Below are 24,901 nucleotides of genomic sequence, written 5' to 3' on the forward strand. Positions count from 1 at the left end.
TGACAAATTTGTTGTAGTGTTACTAGGCCTTGTACGGATAGGGACAGTATGAACCGAGAGTGTCCAAGGCCTCATGTTTGTCTCGGCTGAGCTACAGTGTACTTATTCGTGCCTTAGCGGATCTATAGATGGCCGAGGGGGCAATACGAGTGTTTTGAGTCGGCAGGGGTTACTTTACTTGTATTCCATGGTCCGAACCGTTCCGATTCACTTGGGGTATATTGTGGCCGATTATCTGCGATATCAGTGCCATAATGGGAGAGTTGGAGTATTATTTGCTGGTCCCTACATCACTCGATTTATTCTGGGGATGGGCCTCATATACGCTATTCGGGACACCGAAAAGACATTTATTCCTTCTCCACTCGGACTCGATACTCTTAGGATGATGGGAGTAGTGCGCAAAAATGGTCCCAGAGTTCACATTCTGGTGACATCCACCATTGAGATCATGCGAGTAGAGGGATGCGGCGAGAGCGATTCAGCTGACCGGCGACCGAGACCTCAGGGGTGCCAAGGTACCCCTTTCGAGAACCTATGATCTTATTGAGAGGCTCGAGAGCATCGTGCAGGTGTATTCATGATGCGAGATCATCGAGATGCGATCGATACTGATCAAGACAAGATGTCGATATGATGGCCCGTTTCAACTTCTTACGATAGCTATTGAGAGGCTGACCCCCAGCTCCTCTAGCATCTCCTTCACCACCTCCACCAGCACCCTTTGATCTAGTACCAGTGAGCAGTAGAGGATCCGAGGCTCAACATCGACACTTGATTTTATTTTTCCTCATCTTTTTACTACGCATTTTATTTTTAGACTTGTATACTCGGAAAAGGACTTTCTTTTACGAGTTTATTTTTCATTTTGTATCTCGAGTCGTATTCATTGTCTTATCTTTTATATACTCGAGTTGTTTTATTTTTTTTATTGAGCTTTACTGAACCCCCTCGTGTATGCGTGCAGATGGTCTTGTCATCATGGGAATTGAGATTTTGTCATCGGCACGGCTAAGGTGTTTCGGCACTTGGCCGTGTGAGCTCCACAACCCGTTGGAACAACATTCCCAAGGACTTAGCTCCATCATATGCAACACTAGGAGTCAGGGGAGTATTGTTTTGATTGCTTCTCCCACATCTGAATTTAATTGATTCACATTATAAATGAGCTTGCATGTGCACATTAGGGACAATGTACAACTTAAGTGTTGGGGGTGAGGGGAGTTTCATAGTGCACACATCTCTTTTTATAGTAGTTTTGATTGATATATGCTCACATAGCCAATGACGGTTCACATTAGTTGCATTGATTGTATTCTTAAGTGTAGGAGAATTTTTAACATTGACTGTTTTCATGCTCTAGTTTTTGCTTGAATTTCTAGGAATTTTTGCCCGATTGACACTTGTTGCACTACTCACTCTTTGAACTCTTTTGGAAACTCATGTTTGATGTATAAGGGACTAGTTATAGTTGTTTATTGTGTTAATTCTGAAAAAAAAAAATGAAAAAATGAAAAGAAAGAACAAAATAGTTTTGTTGTTTAGTTGTGCTTGTTGGGTGGAAAGAGCTACCACCTATGATTTATGAAGCTACTCTCATAAGTCGGATACTAGTTATGCCCTAATGAGAGTGATAAGTGCTTGTGCGATATGAATGCGAAGCGTTCATTCCTTATGTTGAGCATTACTTTTCTCAGGTTTTTACATTAATATGTGTGTTTTTATGTTACTTTTACGCAGGTAGGGCTGTGAAGCCGAGTATGAAGAAAATAGGCCAATGTGGATCATAATGCACTTATTTTGGAGGCGATCTTGCTAAAGTTCAAACGCGAAGACATAGGACAGGTGTGAGATGCTAGAGTGTGTGCCAACCTCCTCGCATTTGAGTGAGCACATCCATTTGGAGGGGCACAAAAGGCGGTCACACTCGAGCATTCCGTCTTAAGCATACAAGAGCAGGGAGCTCCACCAACATATATATCATTAAAGAAGCAAGTGATTTACGACGTGAAGGTGTGCCCGTTTGCGTTACCCCGATGAAAGTATGGAATTGGGAAGTTATTCGAGTCGAAGAATGTAGCGAAGCACTGCAGCAAAGCATCGTAGTAGCATGTCACATGGCCGAGAAACCAGAGAAATAGAGAATCCACGGGCGTGTGGAAATTATCCACGGCCGTGTGGAAATTTCCCACGGGCGCTGTATCGTCCCACGCCCGTGGAGTTGCCCGATTCGACCCTATTTAAAGCCGATTCAGTCCCCGATTTTTGGTATTCTTTTCTCCATCTTTTCCCCAACTTGTGAGAGGGCTTCGGCTAGGGTTTTAAGGGGTATTGGCCAAGGTTTTGGAGAGGTTCTACGGCTCCAACATCTTGATTCCATTAGGAAGAAGGTTGGTAGGGGAGCTTCGATCGAGGCGTATCCTATACCGGACGAAGGAATCCTTGGATGACGAGTAGAGGACTTTCTACAAGACCATCGACACGACCATCGACACGACCATCGAGGGGGTTTCTTTATAGATTCATTGCTTTTACATTCTATTTCTTTGATTGTACTTAGCTCCATGGAGAGCTAAATCCCTAGTGGGTACTTGGGTGATTATGAACCCTAGGATGTATTCGTTTCTTTGAACTTCTTTATTATGTTGTCAATAAATTGATGTTTATTGTGAGTTCTAACCTTGAATGCTTAATTGTATGAACATTTCCCCTAGAGTGACACTAGGGTTGAGAGTTCTTGTTGGTAACCTTGTGAGTGAGTAACACACCACGAGCATTAGACAAAGCTAGGTTGGAGAGGGTTGAGAGGGTGAGTCGAGAGGTACAGGAGCGTCCCCTTTTCCCTCCGACGTGATAGATTCTACCTCCATTCCTCGAGTTCTTTGCGGCCATAATAGAGTGAATGGTCTAAGGGATGAACCTCCGCTAGGGCCTAGTTGCGCGTTCAATAAAGTGAAGCGTTGAGGTGATCTTAGTATCTAGGGCTTAATTGTGGCTAGGGACCTTCCGCCTGGACCAAAGGGTTAGGTCTAAATCTAGGAAGAGATTTATCACTTGGAATCCCTAGAGCTCATTGCAACTCTATGCGAGTGCGAGGTGTTAAGATTGTTCGATTTCTCCTCCGGGACATGTATAGAGTTAGGCATAGTTGACCTTAGATTTGGGACTATGTATGTAAGGATTTCCATGACTCACCATTGCATTGATTAGGAAGCATAATAGAGAGTTCTTGCACTTGAAACGATTATCCTAGGTGAAGCATCATCCGAGTACCCCATCTTTATCGATTGCCTTGCCTCATCCTTACTTTTTGCTCTCTTACTTGTTGCTTTTAATTTATGAGAATTGAATCATTACCACACTTATCATTTTTGATATTCCACATAGCTAAGAATCGAATTAAGTGTCTTTACTCCCCTACTCACTGTGGATTCGACCCCGCTCATCCGGGATTATTACTTCGACAAACCCGTGCACTTACGGGATATAAGTAAGGGACCTTGTCGAGAGAAAGAGCTATCTCCGGGATGTATGTAAGCTACCACCCGGTGAAAAAAAGCGCCACCTCGAAAGTGTGAAAGCCACCTTAGCGGCCTCTTTGGAAAAGGGCTACCTTAGAGGATGTGTGAAGCTACTATCCTTTTTTTGAATTTTTTTATTACATTTTGTAGATAAATAAGTCCCTTGTACGTAGAACTTTGAGGAGTATACTTTGGGTTGACTTGAGTGAGTTCACACATTTACACAATTTCGGGTTTGTCATCCTTTATGATTCAAGTTTTTACCTAGAGCATTGATTTTTCGTATTTAGTGTTGAAATTTCCCGTACTTGTAGAATGCACTCTTTGTATGCTTTGGTGAACCTAAGACCAAGCACTTCGAATGTTTCCTTCATCTATGCATATAATGTTTTAATCTTTACTTGAGGACAAGCAAAAGCTTAAGTGTGGGGGAGTTTGATAAGTGCTTGTGCGATAAGAATACGAAGTGTTCTTTCCTTGTGTTGAGCATTACTTTTCTTGGGTTTTAACGTTAATATGGCTGTATTTATGTTACTTTTATGCAGGTAGAGTTGTGAGGCCGATTATGAGAGAAAGAAGCCAATGTGGGTCGTAATGCACTAATTTTGGAGGAAATCTTGCTAAAGGTTCAAACGCGAAGACATAGGTCGGGTTCTAGATGCAGGAATGTGTGACAATCTCCTCGTACTTGAGTTAGCATAACTATTTGGAGGGGCACAAGGGCAGTCACAATCAAGCATTCTGACTTGTGCATATAGAACAAGATCTCCACCAACATGTCCGTTATTGAAGAAGCAAGGCGATCCACGACATAAACGTGTGCCCGTTTGCATTACCTCGATGAAAGTATGGATTTGGGAGTATTTCAGGCCGGTACTATAGCAGGGTACTATAGAAAAGATACTGTAGTAACACTGTTTACAGCCGGCCGAGAAAACAGGAAAACAGAGAATCCACACGGGCGTGTGGAAATTCCACATGCGCGTGTGAAAAATCCACAGGGGCGCCTACATGGGCGTGTGGATTCTCAATTCCAGTCCTTTAAAAGCCCATTTCAGCCCCGATTTCGACGATTGTTTTTCTCCATCTTTTTCCCAACTTGAGAGAGGACGGCGGCTAGGGTTTTGAGAGGTATTGGTTAGGGCTTTGGAAAGGTTCTCTGACTCTAACATCACGCCCGTTTGGAAGAAGGTTAGTGGGAGAGCTTTCGATCGACACCGATCCGTCGAGATGTATCCTAGGCGGACAAAGGGACCCTGCGACAAGTAAAGGACTCTCCACAAGACCATCGCCACGACTAACGAGGGGGTTTCTATGGATGCTTTGTTTTTACATTCGATTTCATTGATTATATATAGCTCCATGGAGAGCTAAACCCCTAGTGGGTACTTGGGTATCTGTGAACCCTAGGATGTATTCATTTCATTGAATCTCTTTATTATGCTTTCAATTAACTGATGTTTATTGTGAGTTCCAATCTTGGAGACTTGATTGTATGAATACTCCCCTAGAATGACACTAGGGTTGAGAGTTCTTCTTAGTAACTCTTGTGAGTGAGTGATACACCATGAGAGTTAGAAAAAGCTAGATTGGAGAGGGTTGAGAGGGTGAGTCGAGAGGTAGCGGAGCGTCCCCTTTTCCCTCCGGTGTGATCTATCCTACCTCCACGTTCCAAGAGTTCTTTGCGGCCATAGTAGAGTGAATGGGCTAAGGGATGACCTTCCGCTGGGGCTTAGTTGCGAGTGCAACGGAATGAAGCGTTGAAGTTATTTTAGCACCTAGGGCTTAATTGTGGCTAGGGATCTTTCACCTGGCCCAAAGGGTTAGGTCTATAGATAGGAATATGATTTATCACTTGGAATCCCTAGAGCTCATTGCAATTTTATACGAGTGCGAGGTTGAGAGGTTATTCAATCTTTCCTCTGGGACATGTATAGAGTTAGGCATGGTTGACCTTAGATTTGGGATTATGTAATTAAGGATTTCCACGACTCATTGTTGCATCAATTAGGAAGTATAATACAAGGTGTTTGCACTTGAAACGATTGTCCTAGCCGAATCAATATCCGGGTACCCCATCTTTATCGATTGCCTTACATTATCCTTTACTTGTGCCTTCTATCTTGTTGTTTTTATTTTCGTTATTTCATATTTTGTCACACTTTTCACTATTTATCTTCCACATTAGTTAAGAAACAACTTAAGTGTCTTTATTCCTTACTCTCTGTGGATACGATACCCACTCATCTGGGATTATTACTTCGATACCCGTGCACTTGCGGTTTACACGCATATACGGACGTGTCAGGCTGAAGACGAAGATTGATGGTGCGGGTGACCGGATTTGTTTGTTGGCAACTGGGGATGGGGTTCATTGGCGTCGGTGGTAACAATGACGTGCAACAAAGCTTGGTGGCATAGGATGTGAGTTGGTGGATATGTGAAAAAGATGAGGGTAAGGAGACATTAGGCCACTGCCTTTTTTTATTTTTTATTTTTACTTTTTTTTTAAATCACTAAATAGGAGAGAGAGGAGGATGACGTGGTTGCCAATGGTCATCCTGTAAAGAATTCGGACATCGTATGATATAGCATTACTCTAAAATAAATGAGAAAAATAAAAACTGAAAATATTACAAATGATTAGAGATGAATTTCATTTTATAATTTTGATTTATTAGTAAATGTTATATTTGATAAGGGGTTTATTGCAACTCCAAAATTAAAAAACCCTACCCCTAACCTCTGGTGACCCTCTCCTCTCTTCCTCTTTTGCTTTGGGGTCACGGCCATCTCTCTCTCTCTCGTTGAAGTTATCCCCGCCGCCTCTCGCCGGAGAAGCGGTCACACGGTCGTCATTGCCTCTCGCTCTCGGCTGAGGAGATACTTCTTCTTCTTCTTCTAAGTATATGTGTGTTTCCTCTTGTTCTATATTTGTATAGTTTTGTTCGCTGCCCGATTTAGCCTCCGTTGATCTCGTTCTGGTTACTTTGTTTCTCATGGTGCAATTGTTTGCCGTTTTTTTTTTCATGATTAGAATTATGTGATCACTCCCTTTGATTTATGGTTGTAGGACAAAATGTTACATTTTCCCTCGAGATGATTTTGCAGTTTAATGTTTAGAGTACCATGAAATCCCTTTTTTTTTTTTTTGCTCCATTATCACTTCAAGCATGCATAGAAAAAAGGCCTACTTAACATTTGCAACAAGTGCATGTACACTTGTTGGACATTAAAGTACTCGTTAAATTTCATTTTTGGTACCTTGTACAATAAGTCATATAACATTTTCATTCAAGAATGAAGGGCATCGGTTTAAACTTAGTTAGCATGATGGCATGGCATCTGACAAGTTCAGTGTGTGTATATATATATAATGGATCTAGGATCTGTATACAGTTGGTTTTTGCCAATTATGTTTATCGGTCAAGGAGACCAAGTATTCTTTGAGTTGCTATAGATAAGGAAAAGAGATATGAAGGAGGGTTGTAGGAGTGTCTGTCAAGTCTACCCTTTCATTTTAGGGTTTTATTCCCTGCAAGAAATACTTTTTTTTAGTTTCTTTTTTTATTGCCTGTGTTTGCAGATTATACTTGATGTACCATGACTAATACCTTCTTCTGATGTTAGATAGAGTGCTTTGACTAAGTTTCAGGTTATTACATACCCTAATTATGTTGTCCTTTACCAAGTTTTGACTTTTGGAGAGATAACTATGATTCTATTAGTTGAAACATTGATGGCTCAAGGAAATTGTTCTGTCCCTATTATACTTTTGCAGTATTTTTAATTTTTATAAGTATAAGAATTTGTTTGTAACTAGCTTGGAGTGCATAATTGACTAATTGGGGCACATGTTCCATTCATGTTGATGATATTTTTAGTGATGATTTTTTATCTATCACTGAATATGTTTAGAGGTGGATGTTAAGCCACTCCCAACACCTTTGAGGGCAACAATATTAGGGGTGGATTTGCGATGGATTTGAATTTTCCACTAGCTTTTAAGGGCAGTTTTGATAACGTTTCTCTATGGAAAAATTTGACATTAAAAAATCTGTTCTAGTGAAATTAGCTAATTAGCTGTTTTTACTTTTTTTCTAATTCTTAAGTACAAAATGAGCATTTTTGTCACCAAAAAGTAGACTGCATACAGGAAGAAACCCAAGGATAAATTATCTTTTTTTGTGATTTTATTTTTTTCCTCTATATTTTTTTATTAATTTATATCTTTTTATGGTTACTAAAAAAACCAATGTCGGCCTCTTCCAACTATGAGTTTTTTTGACACTATAATGAGCGAAAGTTTTTATATGCATATAGTTAGTTAGTATTCTGAACAAAAAGTTTGCTGTATCAACAATCTGTTAACTCTAATCACGCTAACAGGGGTAACACTTGTCGGGTTCATTGGTTTCCATAAGGAGACTTGTGTTTGTTCTTATTCTAGCTTCTTTGGATGTTGATTAAGGATAATTTCAACAAACATTACAACTAGGATTATTAATGGGGCTGGAAATATGCAGGGGGATATATTCCCCCATCTTGGTACCTGATTTCACACACCTTTCTCTATTTCCATTCCCAATCCTAGGTATGGAGATAGATTTTTCCTCATTCCTGTACCCACTTGGAGTACTCGGGGTCGGGGATTCCTAGATACCCTGGTTCATTTTTATAAATATTTTTTTTAGGAAATAAAATATTAGCTAACAAGTTCTATAAATCTTTAATAATTAAAGATTACAACACCACATACAACAACAAAACAAGTACTTAAAAATAGATTAATATCTATTTTTTATCAAATAAATTATCTTTAATTATACATTTTTTATTCAATAGAAATAAGTTTCTATTTTTAAAATTTCGTGACTATATATATTTTTAATTTATGGGATTCACTCTGCAAAGTTCATTTGTCAATCTCACCATCCCCTATTGATATTTATTACAATCAACAAATCTCTATACTAATGATTTAAAATAAGTTATTTAAAAAAAATGTTCAAAAAAATAGATAGCGCAGGTCTAGGGTTTTATTTAGCCTTTTTTTGTATTGTTTAATTAATCATTAGTATTTTGATAGTCAAATAAGCATATAAGTAACTTTTTTTAATTCAATATTTATAATGTATACAGTTGGTTTTTGCCAATCATGATCCCTCGTTCCCCAAATTCAATCACGATCCCCATTCCCCATCCCCCATCAGCCGAGGAATTCGGGTTCCCGTCGGGGTTCGGGGCAAATTGACATCGCTAATTATAACTCAACCTTTTTGCATAATAGCCTCTATGAAGCTTATGGGGATTAAAGTAGCCAAAGTTATAGGCATCACAGATAACAAGGGTCAGTGCCTATCATCTTGCTATAAAATGGTGACTTTACTTCATGTTTTAAGCATCCTGCCTTTATTCACCTTCAAAGCATATGTTTTTACATTCCATATCAGATATGCCAGCATATTATTATCTCCTATCAGTGCATCTAGTACTTCTGTAATATTTCCATTCATTAATTTCTACTTATAAAAGGAAAGAAATACTAGCAAACAATGGCAAAAATACGCCATTAATCTTTTGATGGGGAGGGGCCTGCATGTTCTCTGCATAAATTACGCTCCCATTGCTGCTTTTAATTAAATGAGACGAGAGTTTCTCAGTCTAACCAAGAAACCAAAATGGAAGTGGTATATCCCCTGTGAAGCCTTTTAATTGCAAGCACATGTATGCAATTATGAAGTTCTGCAAGGGACATTATTACAAGCAATAGAAAAAAATTAAAAAGAAACAAGGGCCTTCGAGCATATGTGCACCATGATGTAACAACATAATTTCATTTACTCTGCATATTTCAAGTGAATGCATACTTTTCTAAACTCAAGATTCTTTCATCACAAACTTGTAAATATGTATGTATGCAAAATAAATTTTAATTTTTATACTACATAATTTATTAAACGTAATACATTGCACGCAGATGCTTAATTAAACAAATATTGCCCTTCAAGCCCTCCATCAACATGTTCCTTTCATCCTCCTCTGGTGTGTCGCCATCCTCGGTTGTTGACTTCCTCTCCCTCTGCCGCAATCTCAAGGTTTACTCTTTTTTTTCCTTATGGTGTTGGTATTTCTTGAGAATGCTACACTGATTCAATAGTTTTTGGATCTTGGGAACAGACAACAAAGAGGGACAGGGATGGGTTCGGCGCTGTGTGTGCGGGCCAGAGTCAGTGGCAGACCACATGTATCGCATGGGCATCATGGCCTTAGTGCCCCCAGACATCCCTGGCATCAATCGTGATAGGTTTCTTCTTTATCCTCCTTGATTCGTTGTGTTTCTGTTCTTGATTTATTTGATTTTTGGTGGTTATTGTATCTGTCTTTTTTCCCCCTTGGGCAGATGCGTCAAGATGGCCATTGTGCATGATATTGCTGAAGGTTGGATTTTTTACTGATATTTATTATTATTATTGCCATTTTTTGAATGTTTTCATTAATGTTTTAATGTGGAGATATTGATGGAAAAACAAAACTTTTAAAAATGTAGCTATTGTTGGAGATATAACACCATTTGATGGAGTGTCAAAGTCGGAGAAGAGTCGAATGGAGAAGGAGGCACTAGATCACATGTGCAAGTTACTTGGTGGAGAGTCCAGAGGTGAAATCTACCGGCAAACATGCAAAACGATAGATTGAATTTTCAAGAATTTCGGTTCTTGCATATCTGAGAATTATAGGTTGTTGATTGATGATGGTGTTGTGTAATGTGGTTTGAGAAACAATGAAATGCTTGTTAATTTTGCAGCTAAAGAAATTGTTGAGTTATGGACAGAGTATGAGGAGAATTCTTCTCCAGAGGCGAAAATTGTCAAGGACTTTGACAAGGTAACTCATCATTTAGAGGATGGCAATTAAACAAATCTTTTATCATTGTGATCATTCTCTAGTCATACCTCCAGAGGCTTTTGAATTTTGTAGCTTTAAAAGAGTGAATCAGAGTTATATTCCTTTATCATTTTCATTATATGCAGAGTAGTACATTGCATAAGTGTCTATTGTTTGCATAAAAATTATCATATATAACTTTATAATAGATTTAATGTTAGTGACATGAGTGTTGAATTGAATGCTTTCTTGTTTTATGCTAAAAAATGTATCTGAAACTTCAGCAGAGTCCATTCAAGGCCTTGCAAATTGAAAGTTTAACATTCCTCTTTGTAGCATAGAATGTTAGGGTCCTTATCTTAATGGTTTTGATGTGCTTAATAGCTGCTGTATGAATTACACAAATGGAAAATCGTTGTTTTTTGGGCAACTATGAGCATACATTCTTTTACCTCTCTAATGTTTTCGCTTTACTCACAAATTTTTAGTGAACTTCTAGTTATTAATTATTTGTTGTTCTGAAGTAAGAAGTGATAACCTTTTCTTCTATTTTATAACAATCTCATGGCTATTTTTAACGAAAGTAATGCAAGTTAGTTTGTATCAGTGATCCTTCCATTATATGAAGCTTTAAGGTATTAACCAAATGATACGACATCATGGAAGTTCATACTTTCAATTTATTTTTTTCCTTTTTAAATATTAAGTAATGTTGTAATTTATCCTCAGCATCAACCTCCAACAGTGTTGTTTCTGATCTTTTTCTTGTTAATGACTATTGTTTTCTTTTCACATTCAGGTAGAGATGATCCTTCAAGCATTGGAGTATGAGAAAGGTGAGGCTCGTTTGATAATTGATACTATTTTACGAGGGTTAAAATAAATGTTGGAGAATTTATCACAGCCTTTTTCTAATGAGTTGTGTGTTTATTACTTAAGTTCGAAGTAAATAAGCTCAGTAGTCTTATTCATGTTTTGGTGATGAGCTTTCCTACTAGAAATCACTGTTTATTATGGCCCAGCTGTAAAAGAAAGAAATCCTCAAAAAGATGATGCTACATGAACATTTATTGTTACTAAGTTTATTTTAACTATGAATGAATTGTGTTTGTGGTACTCGATGTTCGACTGCTAGTCATGCTTTAGTCAAACCGCCTTAATGTATGACCGGCCATGGGAAGCTAAGCAGCTCGGATTGCTAGATGTCTGTGTTGGCCCTGGTTAGAAAAACTTGCAACTTCCCTGATGAGATTCATATGGTCTTTACCACTCAACTGCATTCCAGAATGTGAAATCCTGCCAATTTATTTTAATCTATATGGATCTGATGCGCTTGAATTTGATCTAAGCATTAAACTAACAGATCTCATTGTTTAATGCAGAACAAGGGATAGACTTGGATGAGTTTTTCCAGTCGACTGTAGGTATGTATGATCCAATCATCCACATCTTAATGTCGTACAGTCACCAAACCAAAAGCAAGTTTAACAGCCATATCTTGTGAAGTTCATCCAATGTATTACTAAGCTCACGTTGAAGCTATATCCACATCACAGCATTACTCTAAATTAAGAATGAACCCCCTTGTCATACATGCAGCCAGAAAGCATTAGCAATATTGAAAATAACCATTTATGAGTTGTCTATTACGCTGAAAATTTTAATTCATGTAAAAAATAAAATTTTCTTTTTTTTTTAACACACTTGGTGACTTATCAGGTAAATTTCAGACTGATGTGGGTAGAGCATGGGCGACCGAGATTGCGTCGAGAAGGAAAAAATCTGATTGAAATGCCCAACCTTTTATTCTGTTGATGTCTTCATGCAAGTGACCTTTTACATAGATGCAGCATCAAAGGTGAGATTTTAAGATGTACCATTTGTTGGTTTTGTGGTATTAACAAAGGCCGTGTTAACTCGCGTTAGCCTGAATATCATCTTACATTTGACAAATATTATCATAGCCTTCTTACCAAAGGGGTTTTTCTTTTGTTGTCTTTATATATTTTTTTTAAAACGGTTTTTTTTCTTGCCATATAAACCCCCTAAATCCCAATTTCTGTTTATTTTTTAAGCAGAAGGAAGATTGTTTATAGAATAAGAGGCCAGGTGGAAATGACTACGTATAAATTTTTCAAAAAGTTTTTTGATTATTACCTTCTTAGTAGCATTACTCTGCTAAGGAATAATTGATTTCTTCATTTCTCATATTAATTGTTGTTATGTGGTAAGTAAATTGTAGGATTAAAAATGGTTGCTCTTAAAGTGTTCATGGGTGACCATTTTTGTGGCAAATATACTAAAAAATGGTTGTTTATTTTTAATTCATAAATTATGCAAAATTTGTTTGTTTTGAACCCTTTTTAATTGAAGTATGACATATTTAGTTACATTCGTCATCATAATAGGCAGATCAACTAAAGCTTGGTTTGTCACAAAACCGAACAAATTGGTATGACCAAAATTAAAATGATTTTATTTTATGAGTATTTCGTCAGAAAATAAACAACCGATTAAACTTTAGACCCATCACCTGTGGCTGTTAACCCTAAATTTTACTACACATTCTGCAATTCAGCACGCCTTAAATAATGGGTATTCTGTATAGATTTAAAAGGTTCACTAATAAATTAAAATTCTTATCACTGATTAAATCGATACATTCTTGGAAAAGCTTTTCTTACATGTTGGCAAAACTGTCACAAGTTTTCAAAACAATACTATTTTAAAATTGAACTTTCCGTTGTTTCTTTCCAATTAATAGATTTAAGTAGATGATAGTAGTTCAGGGGAGTGTCCCTTATAGGATATTTTGTGAGCGTTTTGACATATGTCGTTAAATAGCAAAAAATTATCGGAATAACTCTATATCGACTTTTGTAACAAATGTAGATTATATGTCATAATTGCCACAGTCGGTATATTTTGTTATGACATTTCCAAGAAACTTCGGTACCTATATATTCTAACATTTATTGTGATATTTTTTCGAACATTTGTAAATAGTCTCAATATGGATTTTATTCCAATATTTGTATGTCTTGAGCAACACTTTATTTTTTTTTATAACATTTGTAGATGTCGCCATAAGTTTTTATCACATTAATTTTGAAATATTACTATATTTAAAATTGTTGTTATATAGATTATATAATAACATTTGTTAAAAGTCTCTTAAATTACTTAAATCGATTTTTTATAAACATTGGTTTAATAAAATAGCAATTATATATGAATACCAATTTATGGCGATACTTGTAAATGTTAGTAAAAGTTATTTATCTTATCTAATTTTAAAATTAAATATCATTTATAAATGTTGGTATAAGAATATTGTCTAATTTTTCACAATATTAATTTAAACAATTTTTATATATAATTTAATTAAATAAAATACAAGATATAATTTAAATTCTATAAAATTAATTTGCATAATTTAACAAAATATTAATAAAAATTATTCATCAAAAATTTAAAAATCCAACGTAGTACTAAAATACTAATTAAAATAATGTTAACATTATTTACAAATATTTTAAAAACTAACTTTCAAGCATTATAATAAAGCTAAGACTTCAATCCGTATAATTGTCTTTACATTTTTCATGATGATCTCTTATCTACAAAATAAATGTACAATTACATTAGTGTCAAATAGATAAATAAATAATGCAATTTATAATTTCAAAATTTTAAAATAATTTAAACAATGTCAAAATGATCTACAAATCTTTAAAAAATAACTTTCAAATATTATAATAAAGCTAAGGTTTCAATCCGTAGAATAGGCTTTAAATTTATCATAGTAATCTCTTATCTACAAAATAAAATAAACAAATACATCACTGTCTATCGAAATCAATTAATAAAGAAAAAGAGATAAATAAATAATACAATTTATAATTTTAATAATTTCAAAATATAATAAGATGATATTATAAAAATTGTACCAGATCATTATCACTAGAAAAATTCAATGGGTAATAGAGAACGAGGACTACTTGTAGCATCTCCCGCCTACAAAAATTTTTACATTTAATAAAATAATGGTAATATAACAATTATAGTTAAATTAAATGTAAGCATATATGATATATTAGAATCAATGATATAAATTTGAAATACAAATAAAAAATAAAAAATAAAACCATGTGCAACATATATAATTTGCATAAAAAAAATACAAATAAGCTATTTTTATATTGAAGGAGAATATATAATTGTCTCAGTTTATGTATATGTGTGTCATAACCATAATAAGAACCTTTAAATAATTTAACTTGGAATAAAAGGATGAAATATATAACTTCAACAAAGCTATTTGTGAGCCATAATTGTAACAAGAACACTATAAGAAATAAAAATTATATAAGGGGTAAATTGTAAAACTTCACCAAAACTATTTGTGTGTCCCCTTAAGTATAGTAAGAACCCTATAAAAAATAAAAAAAGAGGGGACAAATTGTTAAACTTCAACAAAACTAAGATTAAATAAATAAACAAAAACTAAATGGCAATTTCAAGGATTGAAGCCTTGCATCCATGTCATGACCACCCCATCATCATTGTCGGTAAGGAGAAAAAAACCAAAACATATTTTAATTTTCAACAAAAAAGGGATGTTTTGGAGATCTCATTCAAATTAAATTCAATCTTCTCTTTTTAAAAATATTCTCAAACCCTAAATTAGATTAATTAAATTCTCATACTTGTTTTCATAACAAAAACTAATTAAAAAATTAATCAACTATCAATCATTTACCAAAATGAATAACAAGTTAAATATTTAAATAATATTGCAAGAAAAACAATGCTAAAAAATATTATGAAATAAAGAAAAATCGAGATACTTACTTTATCTCCTGACAAGAACTTTATTTTTGGCCTTTTGCACTATTAGGGGGTTTTTCTTGTCTTTATATATATAGATCATGAATCTATAAGCCATGTAAATTTTGGCGCGCATAAAAAAAAATTGCCGTCTAATTTTTGGCACTCTTGAAAATTAAAATATTGATGCTTTTATTTTCCCTTAAATACCACTTCTTTTCAATTTTATATTATCGTTCATATTTTTTAAATATAGATATACACATATCCTAACTTAAAATGGTGTTTTTAAATATATCATAATAAATTGATGCAATTAAAGTCATATTGGATTATGACATTTATTACATAGGTCATAACAAGCGTCTTAACAAATAATATTGTACTGACATTTCTTTCAATGTCGCTAAAATCTTAAAAAATATCACAAAATAAAAACCTTTATTACTATAAATAGAAATGTCATTATAAATGTAGGAATAAATAAAAAGCATACCAACATTTATTACAATTATACGCTAAAAGTTATTTTTAATGGTTTTGCATGACATTTGCCAAAAAAATGTTACTTTTAAAAATGTCACAATAAGTGTTTTTGTTGTAGTGCTTGTAGCGGTAATGTCGATGGATCACTGCTTTGATACTCCCCTCCTCTCCTCCCGGGCCCCCACCCTCCCACAGGCCTCCTCCTCTAACCATACGGCTCCCCTATCCGGTTATCCGGATCCCAGACCGATGGCGGTCTCTGCAATGTTTGTGACCGATCGTGATGGTGTCGGATCGAGGAGTGCTTTTGGAATTAAGAAGGAAGAGTGACAATGGTTTTTAATCAAGTTTAAAACATCCAATGAAGAAAGGCATATGTGGCGTTTTGGTGTAGAGAAAATTTTTAAGTTGCACTATGTTGCACATATTAATTGATTGAATTCTATACATTAAATATATCATGAGTAACATTTTTACACTCTTTCTCATCCATTTTTAAAAATCAGAAAACTTCTGAATTATTCTGATAAATAACCTTTGCAAGTTTCAATCTCTCATTCATTTTCTCTTGGTGATTCAGTAAGCTCGACTTTTTCTCGATCGTTTGGTGAAGCTTTCGATCTTTCTAAGGATGTGAAGCTACTTTTTTTTTTGTCATTTGTAAAATTTCTTTTAGATGTTTTTTGAGAAAATTTGTTAAAATATTTGTGGATTGAGATTATCCTAGAACACTTACAGTAACAATAATCTCTTAAACTTAGATTGTATCTTTGAATTTGAAGATTATAAAATTAATGTAGAAGTTTATACACACAAGCAAGTCAATGTTATATTTCCCAATAATTACACACAACCAATCTAAATACACCCATCATTCACACACAAAAAGCTAATGTGGTACGTGGATTGATATCATTGATGATTTGATTTAGAGATGTAGTATGTGAATTGATACCAATAATTTAATTTAAAATTTTGAGTAGTATTAAAATCAAAATTTGTGATTTACTAATAAATAAAAAAACTTATTTAAAAAAAATAAATATAAGTTATCAGTTTCAAATAAAACTTCATCTATCATCAGTAAGATCTTAAATTTTAAAAATTAATAACAATTAAAATTGTAAACATTATCGAAATAATTTTCTTATTTAAAACATAGTCATTTAAATAACATATGCCCACTCACCATAATCATCGAATTCATACTAGCTTAAAATATAATAATCAATTCATCATATTAAATTCAAACCAATGACATATGCTTACTCATCATAATTCTTCTAAATAATTTTTAAATTTAAAGTACAATTTATATTTATATAACTATAATTTATAACCATAATGATAAAATGTAATTCTTTCTCTTTTTTTTCCTAATTGAATTTTAACTTATCCCACTCATCACAAATCTATTAAATAAGAATTTTTAATTTAAAAATATTATTTACATTTACATAACTAGTATAAGTTATAATTATGCATGGGGATAAAAATAAACCTAGTACAAGTTATAATTATGCATGGGGATAAAAATGTTTATTTTAAGATAATGATAAATTGTAATTATGCCTTTATTTTATTTATTGAATTCTAACTTATTGTTCTCAAAATTTTAAATTTATACTATAGTTTTATTTTAAATAAACTCAAAGAGGAGGCTATTCACTAGTTCTCCCTCTCTTAATAATGTCTTTGATATCTAAAGAAATTACGTTTAATAGCATAGTTATTTAAAATCAATGGTATAAGCTAACTAGTTAAAGCATTTGCAAACTAATTGAAGTTATGATAAAGAACTTATAACCTCATATTTAAATAGTGTTATTTATTCATGTTTATCAATATATATATATATATATATATATACAAAAATTCTATTATGAGTTAAGGTGTAAACTTAGTTCAATTCGATTAGGATAAAGTATCCAATTTAGTGTTACACATATTTGATTGGAAAATTTATGAATTCATGATTTATTTCAATTCATTTCTATATTTAATTTGATCAATTTCATAGATATGGAGAGGTTTTTTAATTCTATACCAAAAAATATTGAAGCAAGTAAGAGATATTATTAGCAAAGGAATATGGCAAAAGAATAAGGCATCAAGTAAGAGAGAGTATTTGTTAATGTGTCTACGTCAACCAGCTTGGTCATAATTTTCTTTGAAAATAGCATGAAAAAGATTTGAGAAGCTTTTAAATAATTGTGGTTTTAGAATTTTGATTGGTTGAATATAGTGTGGAGGAAAAATGCACTATTATCTCTATTGTTATCTCTTTATGCAGCTCAAATGGTGATAAAACTTGGGATTGATGCCTTCACTAAGACAGGGTTTAGGGAATTGGAAGAAGGCAATGGAAGGTTTTCATTGAGCATGTTGGTATAGTTAATATCAACCACAACAATGCATGGCGACATTGTGAGGATTTCAAAAATTAGAGGCAAAGTATGTCGCATATATACTTTTCTCATAGCAAATAGATGGAGATTTCATATAGAGTTCATGCCATTGCTGTTTTACGTGTTGTTAGATTTCTTCTATTGCAAGGTCTTGCTTTTCGTGGACATGATGAATCTAGTTCCAAAAATAAGGGCAACTTTCTAATGATGCTGAATTGGCATATGATGGAAATTGAAAGTGTTGGTAGTGTGATCAATGAAAATGCTCCTAGAAATAGTCAAATAAATTCTCCACAAATTGAACCTTTCTTGCATGAAAGAACAACTAAAGACGCCGTTATAGAGCCCACAAGAGAAAAAGGTCTAGCTCCTAGATTAGTTCCCTTTGCATAACTAGATGATGCACCGACACTGGATGGTGTGAAGAAAGCTTCATTTAGCATCATGTCTCCTTCTGATCTCCAGTTCCAATTCTTCCATTCATCCAATGTCAAAATTTAATATATAAGTCCTTAAAAGCATAATATTTTCTCATTGTATGTATTACAAACCCTAATAGGTTGTTTGTTTCCCATATAAATGTATTCATTGCTCTATCAATACTTGTTATCTAATTTATTTCATTTGTTTCATTCTATGTATAGATCGATGGATTTTTTCTCTCGAAGAAAATCTGGGTTTGCTTGCCACAATAGCTTTGTTTGTATGCTAAGATGATGAATGAACTAGTTATATTACTGTATGTCATTGCCTTTGAGCACAGTTGTAGAAAAAAGAGACCGTGGATTGCCTATGATGGAGGTAGTAGGAAATTAACCAGAGATGTGAATGTACATCGGCTAGTTTTTGAAAGTGACCTAGCTTGCAAAGAGAGTACTCATATGGATCGACTAGCATTCCACCGTTTGTGCGAGTTACTTTCCACAACTGGTCACCTAGTTGATACTAGGAACATATGAGTTGAGTAAATGGTTGCATCCTTCCTTTATATTATTTCACATGACATAGAGTATCAAAGAGGGAGTTTTTTAGATAAGGAGAGACTATAAGTCGCTATTTTAAAGGTGAAATGCAATTTTGAAATGCCACAAAATTTAACTCAAAAAACCAGAACTAGTTCCTAAGAACTCAAATGATGAGAGGTGGTGATGGTTTAAGGTAAAAAAGAAGCCTTTATTCAAATATTTATAGTTTACTATAAATGTATTTAAAAAATTAAAGTTCCCTATACTAACATTAATTTATTTTCTAGAATTGCCTTGGAGCTTTAGATGGAACATATGTCAAAGTAAATGTCCTTGCAATTAACAAGCCTAGGTACCGGACTAGGAAAAATGAGATTGGCACCTATGTCCCAAGACATGCTATTTATTTACATTCTACTAGGGTGGGAGGGTTCAATAGTTGATTCTAGGGTGTTACGTGATGCGATTTCTAGGATAAATGGGTTAAGGGTCCCCCAAGGTATAAAATCCTAATATAGTTAGCTTTGAAAATTGGTTATATTGCGTAATTGTTGACTCTTAATCTTGATTTAGGTTATTACTATTTATGTGATGCAGGTTACCCGAATGGAGAAGGATTTCTTACACCTTTTAGGGGACAAAGATATCATTTAAATGATTGGAGGCAAGGGAGTCTACCAACCACACCTGTGGAGTTTTTAAATTACAAGCACTCTTCTGCTAGAAATGTCATTGAGCGATATTTTAGCCTTTTGAAGGGAAGGTGGGACATCTTGAGGGGAAGGTCATACTATCCAGTGAAGACACAATCTAGGATTATTTTTGATTGTGCATTACTATACAATCATATTAGGAGAGAAATGCCTATTGATCCTTTAGACAAAACCATCCCGGAAGAAACTATGGAAGAAGAGTTGGATGATGATAGGATTACTTTTGTTGAGACAACTGATTATTGGACAACATGGCGTGCTAATTTGGCTAGTGATATGTTCAATCAGTGAAAGTGGAGAAGGGGCCAACAAACCTAGTAAAATTAACTATGTTTGTTATGTAACTATTGGTGTTGTTTTGTTTTAAGTTGGTTTATGATGGATACAATTATGTATTTGCTTATATGTTAAAGTGAAACACCTATGTAAGAAGCATGTATGGATGTTTTTTTTCCTATTGGCAATGCACCCTTTGTTTTTATTGTAATTAACCTTACATATGATTTTTGAAAAAACAAAAGTTGATGTATGCATACTTTCTTTTCATCAAAATCAGTTTCTTGAATGATGTAAACTATTTTTGATTTCTTTATTTTGGATGGGTGAAAATGAGAATATGCATGGGATTGATACATCTGAAAGAAGAGGAAAGAGGCTAATAAAATCTAGCAGCAAACATGTTTGGACTGCACAAAAAGATGCATGTTTAATTGATTGATTGGTTAGGCTTGCTCAAATTAGGCAATGGAAAGCTGATAAGGTCAATTTCGGGTCGATTTTTGACTCAGTTGGAGAAATGGATGCATGAGAAGTTACATGATTATAATATCAAGGGCTCACCTCACATTAAGTCAAGAGTGAAACTATGAAAAAGGAAATACCATGCCATTCAAGAAATGTTAGCCCAAATGCAAGTAGGTTTAGTTGGAATGATAATGATAAATGCATTACTTGTGATGCGGTAGTGTTTAATGATTGGGTAAAGATAATTTTATTTTATGCCAATATTTACCATTTATCTAGACCATGTATTGTTTAGGTTAAAAATTATTTGTTTGATTGTTTTCAGAGTTATCCAGGGGCTGCTAGTTTAAGGAATAAACCTTTTCCTTTCTTAAAGGAGTTAAGCCAAGTCTTTGGGAAAGACCGAACCATAGGGGAGGTGCTGAAGCTCCAGGTGATGCTGTTGAAGAAATTGAACATGACGAGCATATGGCACTTATTGAACTCCCTATAGAAACAAATTTTTATGATTTTGAATTTGACACAAATACAATGGATAAAGAAGGAAATTCAAGTGCACCTCGGAGCCCGACTCATGCAGCCAATGTAGATGGCAATAATAACAATATTGCAGACACTTCACAACCAGGCTCATCACATGCACCTACTAAGAAAAGTAAGCGTAGACGCTCCTTCAACCAGGATGGTGGCTCTAATGAGTTCACAAGCGCCATTGGGTCAATTAAGACAATGGTGGAAAGTTCTGGGGAGCATATTTCAAGGATTGCTAATTTCTTCCAATTTCTTACTGAAGATGCAGAGGCAAAGAAGAAGGTTTCTGTTGAACTAGTTAAAATTGAAGGCTTGTCTCAAGGGGAAAGAATTAGAGCTGGTGGGTTGATTATGGCTGACTCCAATAAAGTATCATATTTTTTCTCACTCCCGAATGAATACAAAAAAGGATATGTTGATTGGGTCTTCAGTGGTTGTCTGTAGAATTAATCTTTTTTATAGATTGGACTATCGACTTTTTTATAGATCCAGTATTAAACATTGCAGTAAAGAAAAACATCATTATGTAGTGAAACAACTTCCTTGTCTAAATTTTACCAAACTCATATGGTGATGATTTCTCACTGTTTTTGATTCTTTTTTAAGTTGAAGTTTTCCTCTTCTTATTTAGTGAATATCTCAATTTTCAACAGATGCTTTTGATTCTATATTTGATGCTTGTTAATGGTTATGAGTTTCTTACATTTTTCATGTTTTATTCTTCTTTTGTGAAACAAAATAAAAATCGAAAGGTTTGGAAATGTATAAATGCCCCAATGAATTTTGCAATTGCATGTATAAACCTGTATGTTTTATTTTTGTATTTGATTCATTTAATCAATTGTTAGAGAAATGAATTGAGATTGTTGTCACTATTGTTGTTGATGTCAAACATTTATTACTCCTACACTTTTTGGAGTATGATAATGTGAATAAGAGCATTTTGTAGTTGTTTATAATGGCATATATTTCTGTTTATTTTGAGGTTAAAGCATTCAGGTACTGCAAGCTAAATAAAGGAGTCAAAGATTCAAGGTAGAAATCTTATAGTTCTTGTTTTTCTTATTTGATGTGCTTGTATTAAGTTATTTAGTATGCTGTCTGTCAATTCATTTGTAGCACTGTGGATCAATTCAGTGGTGAGAGCAGACCTGTTACACATCCACTTGATGATGGTTGTATTAATGTTTTCACTGGTTTATTGCCATTGGTCATGTTAATTGCCGTATATTTTTTCTACATTACTTATAAGAAAACATATAATGTTAATTTCTGCAGATTATTCAGGGTTCGAAAGATGTTTTGGTTGGCATGAAGGTTGGAGATATGCAATTCATCTTCCATCCTAAAATTTGATTGTTTACTTTTGCATTGACAAGAAGGGGAAAATGGTAAGAAAAAATTATTGATGAAAACCTTTTTATGATTTTTTTCTTCAGTTTCTTAATTATCTCTCAATCTATAGACTCCTGTTGAAAATGGTTTGGTTTCAGTTTCTCAAACATACAACAAGGAAATAAGATAGAGATGGACAGCTCCAGAAATTGATGTTATGGAGAATTTGCAACTCAGATTCACTTTGGAAAATTGTTTATTTCAGGTAAAAGAAGAGCAAAACCAAAGTGTATCCATTAACAAAAAGGATACATTAATAAAAGGGAGCTATAGAATATGAACCTTCAAAACCGAAGTGTATCCAAGCTTACAAATAGCTTCATAAAATTTATCAGGATCTGTTCCACCATTGTTTGGATCAAACCTACTTTGATTTTCCGCTATTAATAGCCAAACACTGCAGCACATGACAATAAATTCTCACAAATGTCATTAAGTCAAAATTAAGGATTGTAGAAATGAAAAACAGCTTGCAAAATATGAACCATGGCTTGAGAACTTTGATTTCTTCCTGTAGGTAGTTTCAGAAATTGGTTCCCATTAGTGAGAGACAAAAGACAGCAACATCAATAGATGATGAATCCAAGGGTGTGTGCAAAAAAGACACAAGTGATGTGAATTCACAAACTATATTTGGAGTCCAATAGAATTTCTATTCTAAATATAACATAGATTTTAGGAATAACCACATCAATCACATCACTAAACTTTTCACCACAAAAGTCATGACCCTTTAGTCAGGGAACAAGGGAACAAGGCACTCTTGCATTTAATGTGAAGGGGAATAATTGAAAAGATAACTAATCCTGAACAATACATCATTTAGTTACAACAAGATCAAATTTTGATTTGCAGTGTGTATGTATAGAATTAGAAGAATCCCATAATATGAAAAACCAATAGCCATTCTCATTTCAAGCTAAGCATTTGTTAATGAGGGGTTTTAGAAGGCGGTACTTACATGAGACATGTCACATGCAATTACTGATGGATCATTTCCAACAAGATCAATGGAGAAGACTTTATTCTTCACATTTTTCCCTGCAAAGCCCTAATACTAATAAGCACACAAGTGATCCAATTTCCCTTAAATAAATATGCTAGTATGGTACAACATGGCAAAAATTCCTTCATTTTCACCACATCCAAAATCAGCTACTACCATAGAAGAACTATGATTCTTTAACCATTTGATGATGATATTAACTATTTGCTCTGGCCAATGTGACATCTACTCTTGATATTCTTCATGATACTAGAGTAAAACATAAATTCTGGAGAAAAACATTTTATGAGTGTCAAATTATGTACTTGTGAAACATGGAAAAACAACTTGCATCCTTTTAAATTAAAGGCAACAAAACTTACTCAAGAAATAAGGAAGCAGTTAACACTAGCATAAGAGAAGCATGCACCAGAAAAGAAATGTCAGTAAATGCAGATCAAATCACACCTCTGAAAATTAACGTCTTGTATAGTACTTTTATTTTCACTTTTTGAATTGTATTAGTTGTTTAATAGCAAGCATTACGTGCGAAATGCCAATTTTTCACATAAAAGCCTTGTACTAGTATCGTAAAATAGCACACCCAATGTATTGTGCATTGACAAGTAGCAGGTAAAGTTGAGCATCAGCTCATGCCAGGCAATCATAAAATATGGAATAATACCATACTAGAAAAATATTCATTACACGTAGATTTCATTGGAGCCATTTTCATGGTCAAGACTTGCACAAAGAATTGTGTGTAAGCAAACCTGCAAAGCAAAACCACAGAATAAAGTAAGCACACAACAAACAAAGTACTAAAGTAATATTTTCAGATAACCATGGAACTAAAATATTCAGAGATTATAGAAACTTTTACACACTAAAATTTTGAAATAATTCTCAAGCAAATCAGAAGATTGTGATGAAAATTGGAAAATTTATAATTGCAAGAAAGAAATTCCATCCATCATATATGACTAATCACATCCTCAAAAAATTGATTCAACAAATCAACAGAGAATTTCAACTCTCACATGTCATCCTAGCAAGGAACTAGTAAATTCTTCCATAAAAAAAAGCAAACACTTGCAAAAAGAAAAACAATCCCTAGCAATAATATTTCATTTCTATCAGCACAAACATGATCAAAAGACATAATTGAACCAAATGAATACATATTCCAAGAGCTCAAAAAAAGCGCAACAACTTAGTCAACCAAGAATAAAATAAAATAAACAAAAGGAGCTCTCAGAGGTTTTTCAACACAGAAGTAGACAGATAGAAACAATGTCTCACCAATTTAGGAAAAAAGCAAATCCTCTACAAAATAAATTAAGTAAATAAAATAAACAAAAGGAGCTCTCACTTAATCTAACAACTGAGAAATAATAACTCATCAAAGTTTATTAATGGGCAAATAAAAAAACAA

The 24,901-nt window shown here is 34.0% G+C and overlaps 2 pseudogenes; one reads left to right on the forward strand and one right to left on the reverse strand.

Annotated features, from left to right (window-relative positions):
- Positions 1-6,259: 6,259 nt before the first annotated feature.
- LOC120251181 lies at positions 6,260-12,531 on the forward strand (annotated as a pseudogene).
- A 10,217-nt stretch (positions 12,532-22,748) lies between these two features.
- On the reverse strand, positions 22,749-23,712 carry LOC120251310 (annotated as a pseudogene).
- Positions 23,713-24,901: the final 1,189 nt, after the last annotated feature.

This window comes from Dioscorea cayenensis, chromosome 20 (assembly GCF_009730915.1).
Source record: "Dioscorea cayenensis subsp. rotundata cultivar TDr96_F1 chromosome 20, TDr96_F1_v2_PseudoChromosome.rev07_lg8_w22 25.fasta, whole genome shotgun sequence".
In the NCBI taxonomy this organism is placed as follows: Eukaryota; Viridiplantae; Streptophyta; class Magnoliopsida; order Dioscoreales; family Dioscoreaceae; genus Dioscorea; species Dioscorea cayenensis.